The sequence below is a fragment of the Belonocnema kinseyi genome, chromosome 8 (assembly GCF_010883055.1).
Source record: "Belonocnema kinseyi isolate 2016_QV_RU_SX_M_011 chromosome 8, B_treatae_v1, whole genome shotgun sequence".
Lineage (NCBI taxonomy): Eukaryota > Metazoa > Arthropoda > Insecta > Hymenoptera > Cynipidae > Belonocnema > Belonocnema kinseyi.
Genome location: NC_046664.1, coordinates 94491796 through 94501661, shown reverse-complemented (window position 1 = coordinate 94501661; position 9866 = coordinate 94491796). Strand labels below are relative to the sequence as shown.

The following is a 9866-nucleotide window of genomic DNA, read 5'->3' as shown; positions in this document are numbered from 1 at the left end:
TTGAAACATTCAGAAACCTCCAGCTTATTTGATTTTTTTCTAAATTAATGCTGATTTAACTGTTCTTTAAGAATTAAAATGAAATACTTTTACCTTCGAAATACAAATAAAAAAATATCACAATTATAATCGTAACATTCCAAGTTTAAATTTGTCACTCTGAAATTGTGACGATTCATTTTAAAATTGTTTACTATTGAAAATTGTTTTTTTTTATTTCCAAACCAAATAGATTACAAATGGAATATTTTATACTGAAATAATAGTTCAAAAAGATTTTAAAATTGAATAAGGGCGTTCATTTAAGAAGCCATTAATGCGAACGTTTACACTTGTGTCACTAATAAGGCTTTCGAATTAAACTAGTTCAAATTTTAACGTTAAAATATGTAAATTATATCATTTTGAACAGATCTAGAATCACCTTGCAAAATCAATCACTTTTACATTTTTAATACTCGAACTCCAGTTCAATTTTTAAATTTACTTTCATTTCCCGATTTGTCCTGGTCGCGAGTCTAGCTCAATATTTAGAACAACTTTCATTTTTTGAAATTGTAATTTTTCGGTTGTAACTTACGGGACAATCATTTTATTCTTTGAAAGATTTAATACAAATCTTGTTGATAATTTTTACATTCTCATCCAAAATGAGAAGGTATTAGTTTTTTATGAAAAATTTCTTTTTCGGATTTTATCAAATGTCGACGTTTTGAGGCCCCTTTGTGTCAGAAAAACAAGTTTTTACGTCGGGGTCTGTTTGTCTGTCCAGCGTCGTCATTGTTGTTGTTGTCTGTATATTGGATAACTTCCGAAAGACTGGTCCAATTGGATTGGGCTTTAACACACTGTTTGAGGGACCAGAAAGAAAGATCGAGTTCGTTAAACAGCCATTTTTGATAAAAATCAAAGAAGTTGAAGCTTTTTCAAAATTTTTGAGACCACTTTTTTCAAAATTTAAAAATTTTACCCACAGTCATTTATGGTACAAAAAAATATGAACAATTTATCCTGACAACTTTTTTTGATAAAATCAAACTTACCGAAGTTAAAGAATTTTCAAAATCCAAACAACCAAACGAAAATGGACATTTGAAGCAAAAAAAGCTTGATATGGAAAAAAGTCAAGAAGCGAAAAACGTTACTTTTCAAGGCCCCATGATAATTTTATCACGTTCTCATCCATAATGAGAAGAGTTTTATGCGAAAAATGACTTTCGCGAATTTCATGAAATTTCGACGTTTTCAGGCTCCTTGAGTCAGAAAAACAAGCTTTTACGTCGGTATCTGCCTGTCTCTCTGGCGTCTACGTCGTCGTTGTTATTGTTGTTGTGGTTGTCTGTATATCGGATAACTTTCAAAAGAATAGTCGGATTGGATTGTGCTTTGACACACAGATTTTTTATTTTAAGAATAGTATGTAAAAATTGTACTATTTTCATTTTTATAACAAATATTTTTCTTGAATTAAATTGTTGCAATAAAAGTGCTTCAAAGAGATTTTTTCAATCTTTTGGGAAATAAAATTAGTATTTATAGGGCGAAAAAGGTTTGTTTTCTTTACCAAATTTGGCTTTCGTCTAAATTTTTCCAGTTGTTTTTACTATAGTACAATTTACGTTTGCATCTCGGGCGAAGAAATCCATTATATTGTTTGACAAATATTCTTTATAAATCAATATTTTTCACAGAAAATTATTCCGAGTGACCTTCAATTATAATTTTATAAACGTGAAAAAACCACATTTCAATGTTTTCTATGAAAAATACAATCCCTTAGTAAGACAACGAAATCGGAAACAATAAGAGTCAATTTTTTCAGAAAAAAGCCTTTTGAACAAAAATGACCTTGAGTGAACCTTTAATATATATTTGTTAATTTTTACAAAAATCAGGCGTTATTTTCTTACAAACAAAAAATAATTGGTGTGGGGTGACAAATGATCAAAAAATAAATAAAACTTGAAGTTGTACGATTTTAATTTGTAACTAAATAATTTGAAAGGTTTCAATCTAAAATGATCAAACACTTTCCATTCAAAAATTCAGATGACATATTTAAATAGCTTTAAATTTGAAATTATTCAATATACTTAAGACTACAAATTTAAAATGTCTTAACTATTAAAGCTTTACAAATTTTAAAAATTGCTGTTCTGGAGACTAAATAGCACTTATTCTTTTAATACGAAATCACAACATAAATTGTTTAAAAAATTTTTTTAAAGAGTTTTAAAAACCTTAAAAAAGGTCGAAGGTTTTAATAGTTCAATATATGTGATGAAATTGAAAATATGATTTTTCCAGAAAAATTTTTTTATGATTAAAAAAAAGACTATGTACCAAAAGCATCTACGTTTATAATATCATTGCCGTCGATAATCATTATTTGCATAAATAAACCTTTTCCATCCTCCAACTCTTTGCAAGGCCACAAACGATCCTTTAATATTTATTAACATTTCCCGAAAAAAATTTCCGCGTTATTTAAACTTTTATTTTTCAATATGGGTGAAAAAATATTGATCTTAGGGCTGACTTGATCAGCTGTTACATTCATCACATGTCATTAAGGGCATGTGATACTTACAGTTTCCCCGGCTTTTTTTCCACAAAAATGAAAATTTTTGAAAACTGAATTCGGAGATGCTTTAAAATATCATAACGAACGTCCCCGGAGTCTGTTTTGAGGGATAATAACAAAGAATGTATTGTGCTAAAGAAAAATTTTATGCATATTCATTATTTTGAGGTTACGTCGTTTTTCATCTCTGCCTTTCCAAAAATCTGGAAATTATTTATGAAATAAACTTTTTTGATTGCCTGCAAACAAGGTTAGTTCCGGGGAATTACTTAGTATGTTTATTTTGCACTATTTCCTAAGCGCCATGCAAATTAACCACATTTTGCTAAATTAAAACTTTTTTGAATTAAACTACAAAAATATATGTGTGGGGACGTCCGTTAGCATATTCGCTATCATTTCCCAAATTTTTAAGACAAAATATTTATTATTATAGAAAAAAAGCCGGGGAACCTAAAACTGGTAAAATCGACAATTTTCTAAGTATCAAATGCCCTTAAATAAATTTTTGGTTTGAAAATTCATCTCCTTAAGTAATAATGTCATTTTTAATTAAAATTGCAACTGGTTGGTAAAAAACCAAGATATTTTTTTGGTTGAGGATTCAACTAAAGTGAAACTCGGAGAGTGGACCGGTTCTGGGGCTGGAGGAGGTGGGTAATTATTCAGATAGACTGCCGTTTCTTAGAAAACGCTTTCGTTTCTTCCAGACAGAGCGACCGCCGCTCACCCCGCGCATCTCCTTTTACTCCTACTTGCGGAGCGGCATCGATTCTAGGAAGAACCTATATCAGGGGGCCTTATCTCTAGGGTTCACTTTAATTTATTAAAAGTTGATAGCTTTTGGTTAAATTTAACTCTTTTCGAATCTCAATGCAAATAGACATTTTCATTTAAGAGCGAGAGCAAATGTGACGTCATGAACACATTCAAATGTTTCGGCCAGTTTTTACTTCCATTTCGTAAGTGCGAAAAAGATTTCCTACATCTTTTTCTTTTTCCCTCTTGTGAACGTTGCTCGAGACATTTGAGTATCGCCTGACGTACGTCCTAGTGTTTTCCGTAAATAAAAAGGTATATATATTTTTTAGTTTTAATGTCAATTATATATTTTTCGTTGAGAATTCATATTGTTCGGTCGAAAATTCAACTACTTCGCTGAAAGTTTAACTATTTTGTTAAACATTTACTGGTTTGGTTGTAAATTCATCGTTTTAATTGAAAATTATTCTTCATGGTTGAAAATATATCAGTTTGTTTGATGATTCAACTGCTTTGTTAAAAAATTCGTATTTTATCATTTCAAAAGATTTTTAATTAAAATAAAAATATTTTAAGACTAAAATCTCGACTATTACACTTTTATTTTCTGTTAAATCTGTTAAATCCGCCACTGAACTTAAGCTACTTCGTTAAAATATTTTTTTGAGAAAGAGAATTATTTTACTTGAAAATTCGTTATTTTTTTGGTATAAAATTAATCATCGTGGTAGAAAATAGTAGAAAATGAACTTTTTTGTTGAAAATTTATGTATTCAGGTGATAAAATCTAACTTTTTACATTAGCTTCAGAGAAAGGTATTATAGATTTGTGTAAAATTTGACACACCCAGTTTTTGTTAAATGACCACGTTTTGTGCAGGATAACTTTTGAAAAAATTAATCAATTAGATTGACCCTTCGTACACTCTTTTAGTGTTCTAAACTGAAGGTTAAATTCGTGACCAAGCCATTTTAAATAAAAATTCAAGAAGTGAGTGCATTTTGCATATTTTTTAGGTTACTTATTCTCAAAGTTCCAAAACTCAACGTACGGAAGTTCATAATATTCAAAAAGACGAAAAATTGATCCTAATTACTTTTTTCATAAAGCTAAAAATTACCAGAGTGATAAAATTTACAAAATTCCAAAGAACACACGAAAATGAACATTTTAAGTCAAATAACTCAAGACATGAAAAAAATTCAAGAGGAGAAAAATGTTGATTTTCAAATTCCGTACAAGATTTTCATAACAACTTTCTTAATTTTGTTGAAAAATCGTAAATTCAAATTTTGACAGCATAAAAAATATTAGAAAATCTAAAAATTACATTTTTAGGTCAAACTATGCAAAATATGTTAAAGATGATTGGACCAAAAACTGTGCATTTGAAAAAGATCTACCAAAATTTGTTATCAGTCACTTTTTTATAGGATGCCTAGTTTTCGGTTTAATCGTGAAAAACATCATTAACAGTCAAGAAAAAATCTACCCGTTGAGTGGGGATATCCTCATCCCAACTTTTGTCTTTTAATTTCTTTTTCGTCTCGTGTGTCGCGTTTCAAAAAATCTATTTTTTTCATGTTTTAAATGCTGCTTTTTACATTCTCATCATTTATGATTGAGAAAGTATTAGAATTGTCGGAAATTTGACATTACACTTTTTCAACGGATCTCCACGTTTCGAGACCCCCTGAATCCGAAAAATAGGTTTTCACGATGGCGTCTGTCTGTCTGTCCGACCAGCCATCCGTAAACACGATAACTCTAGAAAAAATGAACGAATCAAATTCACCTTTAACACACTTTTTTTAGATCTTAAAAGATAGGACAAGTTCGTAAACCAGCCTTTTTTGATAAAAATTCAAAAAGTGAGCGCATTTTGAAAATTTTTGAGACTACTTTTTCGGAATTTGAAACTTCTATGTACGGATATTCATAGTTTTTTTCAAGCATTCCAAATGCAAAGAATAAATATCCGAGCGCGAAGCGCGAGGTGTAATTATGTTCGAGCGCGAGATTCAACCGTCGTGCGCTCTAGGTGCGCTCAAACGCGCGAGCGAAGCGAGCCTCGCGCGTAGCGCGCGATGAGAATGTGCCAGCAAAGCGGGCAGATTTTTACGAATAAAACCAAAAACAAAAATATCAAAAAATTATTCATGAAAAATTATTTTATTTTTACAATCTCATCATATGTATGTATGTATGCATGTATGTCTGTCTGCCTCTCTGTGTGCACGATAGCTTTTGTAACAATTAATCTATTAGATTGACCTTTGATACATTCTTTTACTGTCCTAAATTAAAAGTCAAGTTCGTTAGCCGGCCATTTCGAATGAAAATTCAAAAAGTTAGCGCATTTTGAATATTTTTGTGACCACTTTTTTTTTTTGAAAATTAGAAAATTCTGTGTACGGATATTTATAGTATTCAAAAAGAAAACAATTTATCCTAAAGGCACACGAAAATGCACATTTTAAGCCAAACACCGCACGATATGAAAAATAAGTCATGAGAAGAAAAATGTTGATTTTTGAATGCCCTACAAGATTATCAAAACAACTGGTTGAGTTTTCTTCAAAAATCAAATTTAAAATTTCGACAGCTTAAAAAACAATGGGCAATCCAAAAATTACATTTTTTTCATTCAACAATTTCACATTTCAAAGATTTATTATTTTAGTTTTATTTAATTAGTTTTTTTATTGATTGTATTTTACTGTATTTTATTAATTGTTTTAGTATTTCAAAGATTCTCAAATAAATAAGTAATTTAATATATATATATACATATATACAGGGTGGACACGCTGGGGCTTACATACATGGCGAACTTGAGGCTACCCGAATTGCACAACAGCAGGGAAGAAGCCATTGTACAGGGGAATTTTCATATTTCGCGCTTTTAAAGTTGCATTAGGATCGGCCATTCGGTCAAGTCCGTGCATCTTCGGATCAAGTTTTTTTCTGTGCCAATAACATTCTGGAATGTCTGCTGAGTGACAAATAATATAAAATAGTAATAATATTCTGCGCTTCCAGTGGGCGAAGAGTAAATTGTGTTTAACGCTTATTTGCGGCAAAAAAGGTATGTTATGAGTATATATGATATGTATTAAATAAAGTAAATAAAATATTACATGCGTAAATTTTAAATTGGAATTACGTACATTTACTTACAGCGATTAGGACAAACACGTGAATCTAAACATAACCTCAAAATAATGTCAGATCGGCCCGGCATGTTTATTATACTTTAGATTGATTATTCTTTACCAAAGAAATGTTTTGTGGTTTTGTATGTTTATCACTGGCAGTGTCAGCAGTAATAATTTAAATAATAATTACTTATTGTCAATTTAAAAATTATTACTTTACAATCAGTTTAATAAGTTAAACATTATTTCTGAATTTAATAATAGATTACCATTGTTTTCTTTTCACAGACCGATCCTAGAAGAAATACACATCAGGAAATACAGATGGAATTAGTGCATTTCGGCTTGGTGTGTCTCAATAAACATTGTTAAAAAATCTTTATCTCTGGACCTTATCACAAGACTGGGGATTGATCAGCGTAAAATTAATAATCTGATTTATTTGGATGGTATAGGCGTATCAAAAAGATATCTCGAAGAAATTTAACTTGCCCGGAGTTTAATTAATAAAATTTTTAGGGATTATTTTCATTTTAGAAAATGTTTTCTCTCGTCCTCATTTCAAAATTTGATGTGATCAACTATTAAAGATGAGAATAGGAGTGTGATAGTAATAAATCTACAAGAGAAATTTTAGGCCGATATTTTCATTCCAATTTTGTTTTAAATTATTCTATTTTCGAACTTTCTATATCTGCATCTGATTTCCAAACTGGCATTTGATCAGCCCCTAAAATCAATTTTAAGTCATTTTGATGGTATCGGTGTATCAAAATAAATCTCTAAGCAATTTGTCTAGTCGGGATTTTAATTAATAAAGTTTTTGGATTTTTTTATTTTTGATAATGGTTTCTCTGGACCTCATCTCAAAATTCGCTTTCATCAACCACTGAAGTAAAATAGAGTCGCTGAGGATAGGAGTTTATCTGCAATGAATCTAGAACAGAAATTTTAGGGAGGACTTTTCATCCCAATGTTGTTTTTAAATTATTCTATTTCCGAAATTGCTATATCTTGATCTGATTTCCAAATTGACATTTTATCAGAACTAAAATCAATTTTAAGTAATTTTGATGGTATCGGTGTATCACAAAAAATCTCAAAGCAGTTTAACAAACCTAAATTTTAATTAATAAACTTTTTAGGGATTATTTTTATTTTAGAAAATTTTTTCTGTGGACGTTATTTCAAAATTTCGTTTGATTAATCGGTAATAAATATAAGACAACCTACAATTGAAAAGATAACTGAAATGAAATTTACAGAATTGGTGTCTTCAGTTCTAACAGCATAATTTAAAGTTGAATGAGGCGTCAAACAAATACATTAAAATAACATTTCGAGTAGCTTTGAATTATACTCTAATATTTTTATTTTCTGATAAAATACCAATAATGTATCAATTTTATTTTTAGACCTGATAAAATAGATAACTACAGAATAATTTCTTAAAAAATTGGAATACAAATTTCGACCTAAAATTTCGGTTCTACATTTCTTTCCGATACACTGCTATCCTCACCGATTCCCTAATTTATTTTAATAGTTGAGCAAGCCAAATTTTCAGATGAGATCCAGAGAAAACATTTTCTAAAATAAAAAAATTCCTAAAAACTTTATTAATTAAAATTTGGGCTTGTTAAATTGCTTCGAAATTTTTTTGATACACCGATACCATCGAAATTATTTAAAATTGATTTTAGGCGCTGATCAAATGCCAATTTGGAAATCAGGTCCAGATATAGCAAGTTCGAAAATTAAATAATTAAAAAAAAAATTTGAATGTAAATATCAGTCTAAAATTTCTCTTCTAGATGTAGTACTATAATGCAATCTTATCACTAACGAGTCTTTAATTTATTTATTTTAGTGGTTGATCAACCAAAATTTTGGGATGAGGTCGAGAGAAAACGTTTTATAAAATAAAAATAATCCCTAAAAAGTTTATTAATTAAAATTGGGGCTTTTTAAATTGCTTCGAGATTTTTTTTTGATACACCGATACCATCAAAATCACTTAAAATTTATTTTAGGGGCTGATCAAATGCCAGTTTGGAAATCAGATCCAGATATATCAATTTCGAAAATAAAATAAGTTTAAAAAAAATTGGAATGAAAATGCCTGCTTAAAATTTCTTTTCTAGATTTAGTACTGATACACTCCTATCGTCAGCGAGTCTTTAATTTATTTCAGTGGTTGATCAAAACAAATTTTTGGAACAGGTCTAGAAAAATCATTTTCGAAAAACGTCTTAAAATTGATTTTAGGGACTGATCAAATGCCAGTTTGGAAATCAGATGCAGATATAGCAATTTCGAAAATAAAGTAATTATAAAGAAATTGGAATAAAAATTCCTCCCTAAAATTTCTCTTCTAGATTTAGTACTGATACACTCCTATCCTCAGCGAGTCTCTAATTTAATTTAATAGTTGATCAAATCAAATTTTGAGATGACCACGAGAGAAAACATTTCCTAAAATAAAAATAATCCCTAAAAACTTCATTAATTAAACTCCGGGCAAGTTAAATTGCTTCGAGATATCTTTTTGATACGCCTAAACCATCGACATGACTCAGATTATTAATTTTAGGCTTATCAATCCCCAGTCTTGTGATAAGGTCCAAAGATAAAGATTTTTCAACAATGTTTTTTGAAACACACCCAGCCGAAATGTACTAATTCCATCTGCATTTGCTGATGTGTATTTCTTCTAGAATCGATCTGTGACAAAAACAATGGTAATCTATTATTAAATTCAGAAATAATGTTTAACTTATTAAACTGATTATAAAGTAATGATGGTTAAATTAACAATACGTAATTATTATTTAAATTATTACTGCCGACACTGACAGTGATAAACATACAAAACCACAAAACATTTCTTTGGAAGCGCAGAATATTATTACTATTTTATAGTAATAGTTATTGGCACAGAAAAAAATTGGACGTTTACTTCTCAGTTTACATGTCTCACGTAATTATTAATTAAACACTTTTATTATTTGTAATTACTTTGTGATATAACCTATATTGTTTCGACACTTGTATCCATTTGAATAGGGTTGTAAAATTGCATGAAACTTTGGTTCAATGAAAAGTTTCATGAAACTTTCAAGGTCTCGTGAAACATTACAATGTTTTAAAGACGGTGGCGGGAAAATTCAAACCGTATATAATAAGAAGTGGAAATCAATCCACATTTTCTCAATTAATCGTTGATTAAATAATGAATGAACAAGTGCAATACGTTTTGATAATTTCCCCTTAAATTAAATGCTAAAAATTTATGAACAAAATTGAGTTTTATAGCATATACAGTTACATGATTAAGAATTTTAAAACCCAATTTTTCTAT

At 29.5% G+C, this 9866-nt stretch overlaps 1 protein-coding gene across 1 annotated transcript in view; it reads left to right on the top strand.

Moving 5' to 3' along the window:
* The first annotated feature begins 3606 nt into the window (after positions 1-3606).
* Positions 3607-9866, top strand: part of LOC117178015 (dynein regulatory complex protein 10-like) — a 14559-nt gene continuing 8299 nt past the window's right edge. Inside the window, exon 1 of the mRNA XM_033369199.1 lies at positions 3607-3658. The gene's annotated coding sequence lies outside the window, so the exon portion shown is untranslated. The remainder of the gene's footprint in view (positions 3659-9866) is intronic.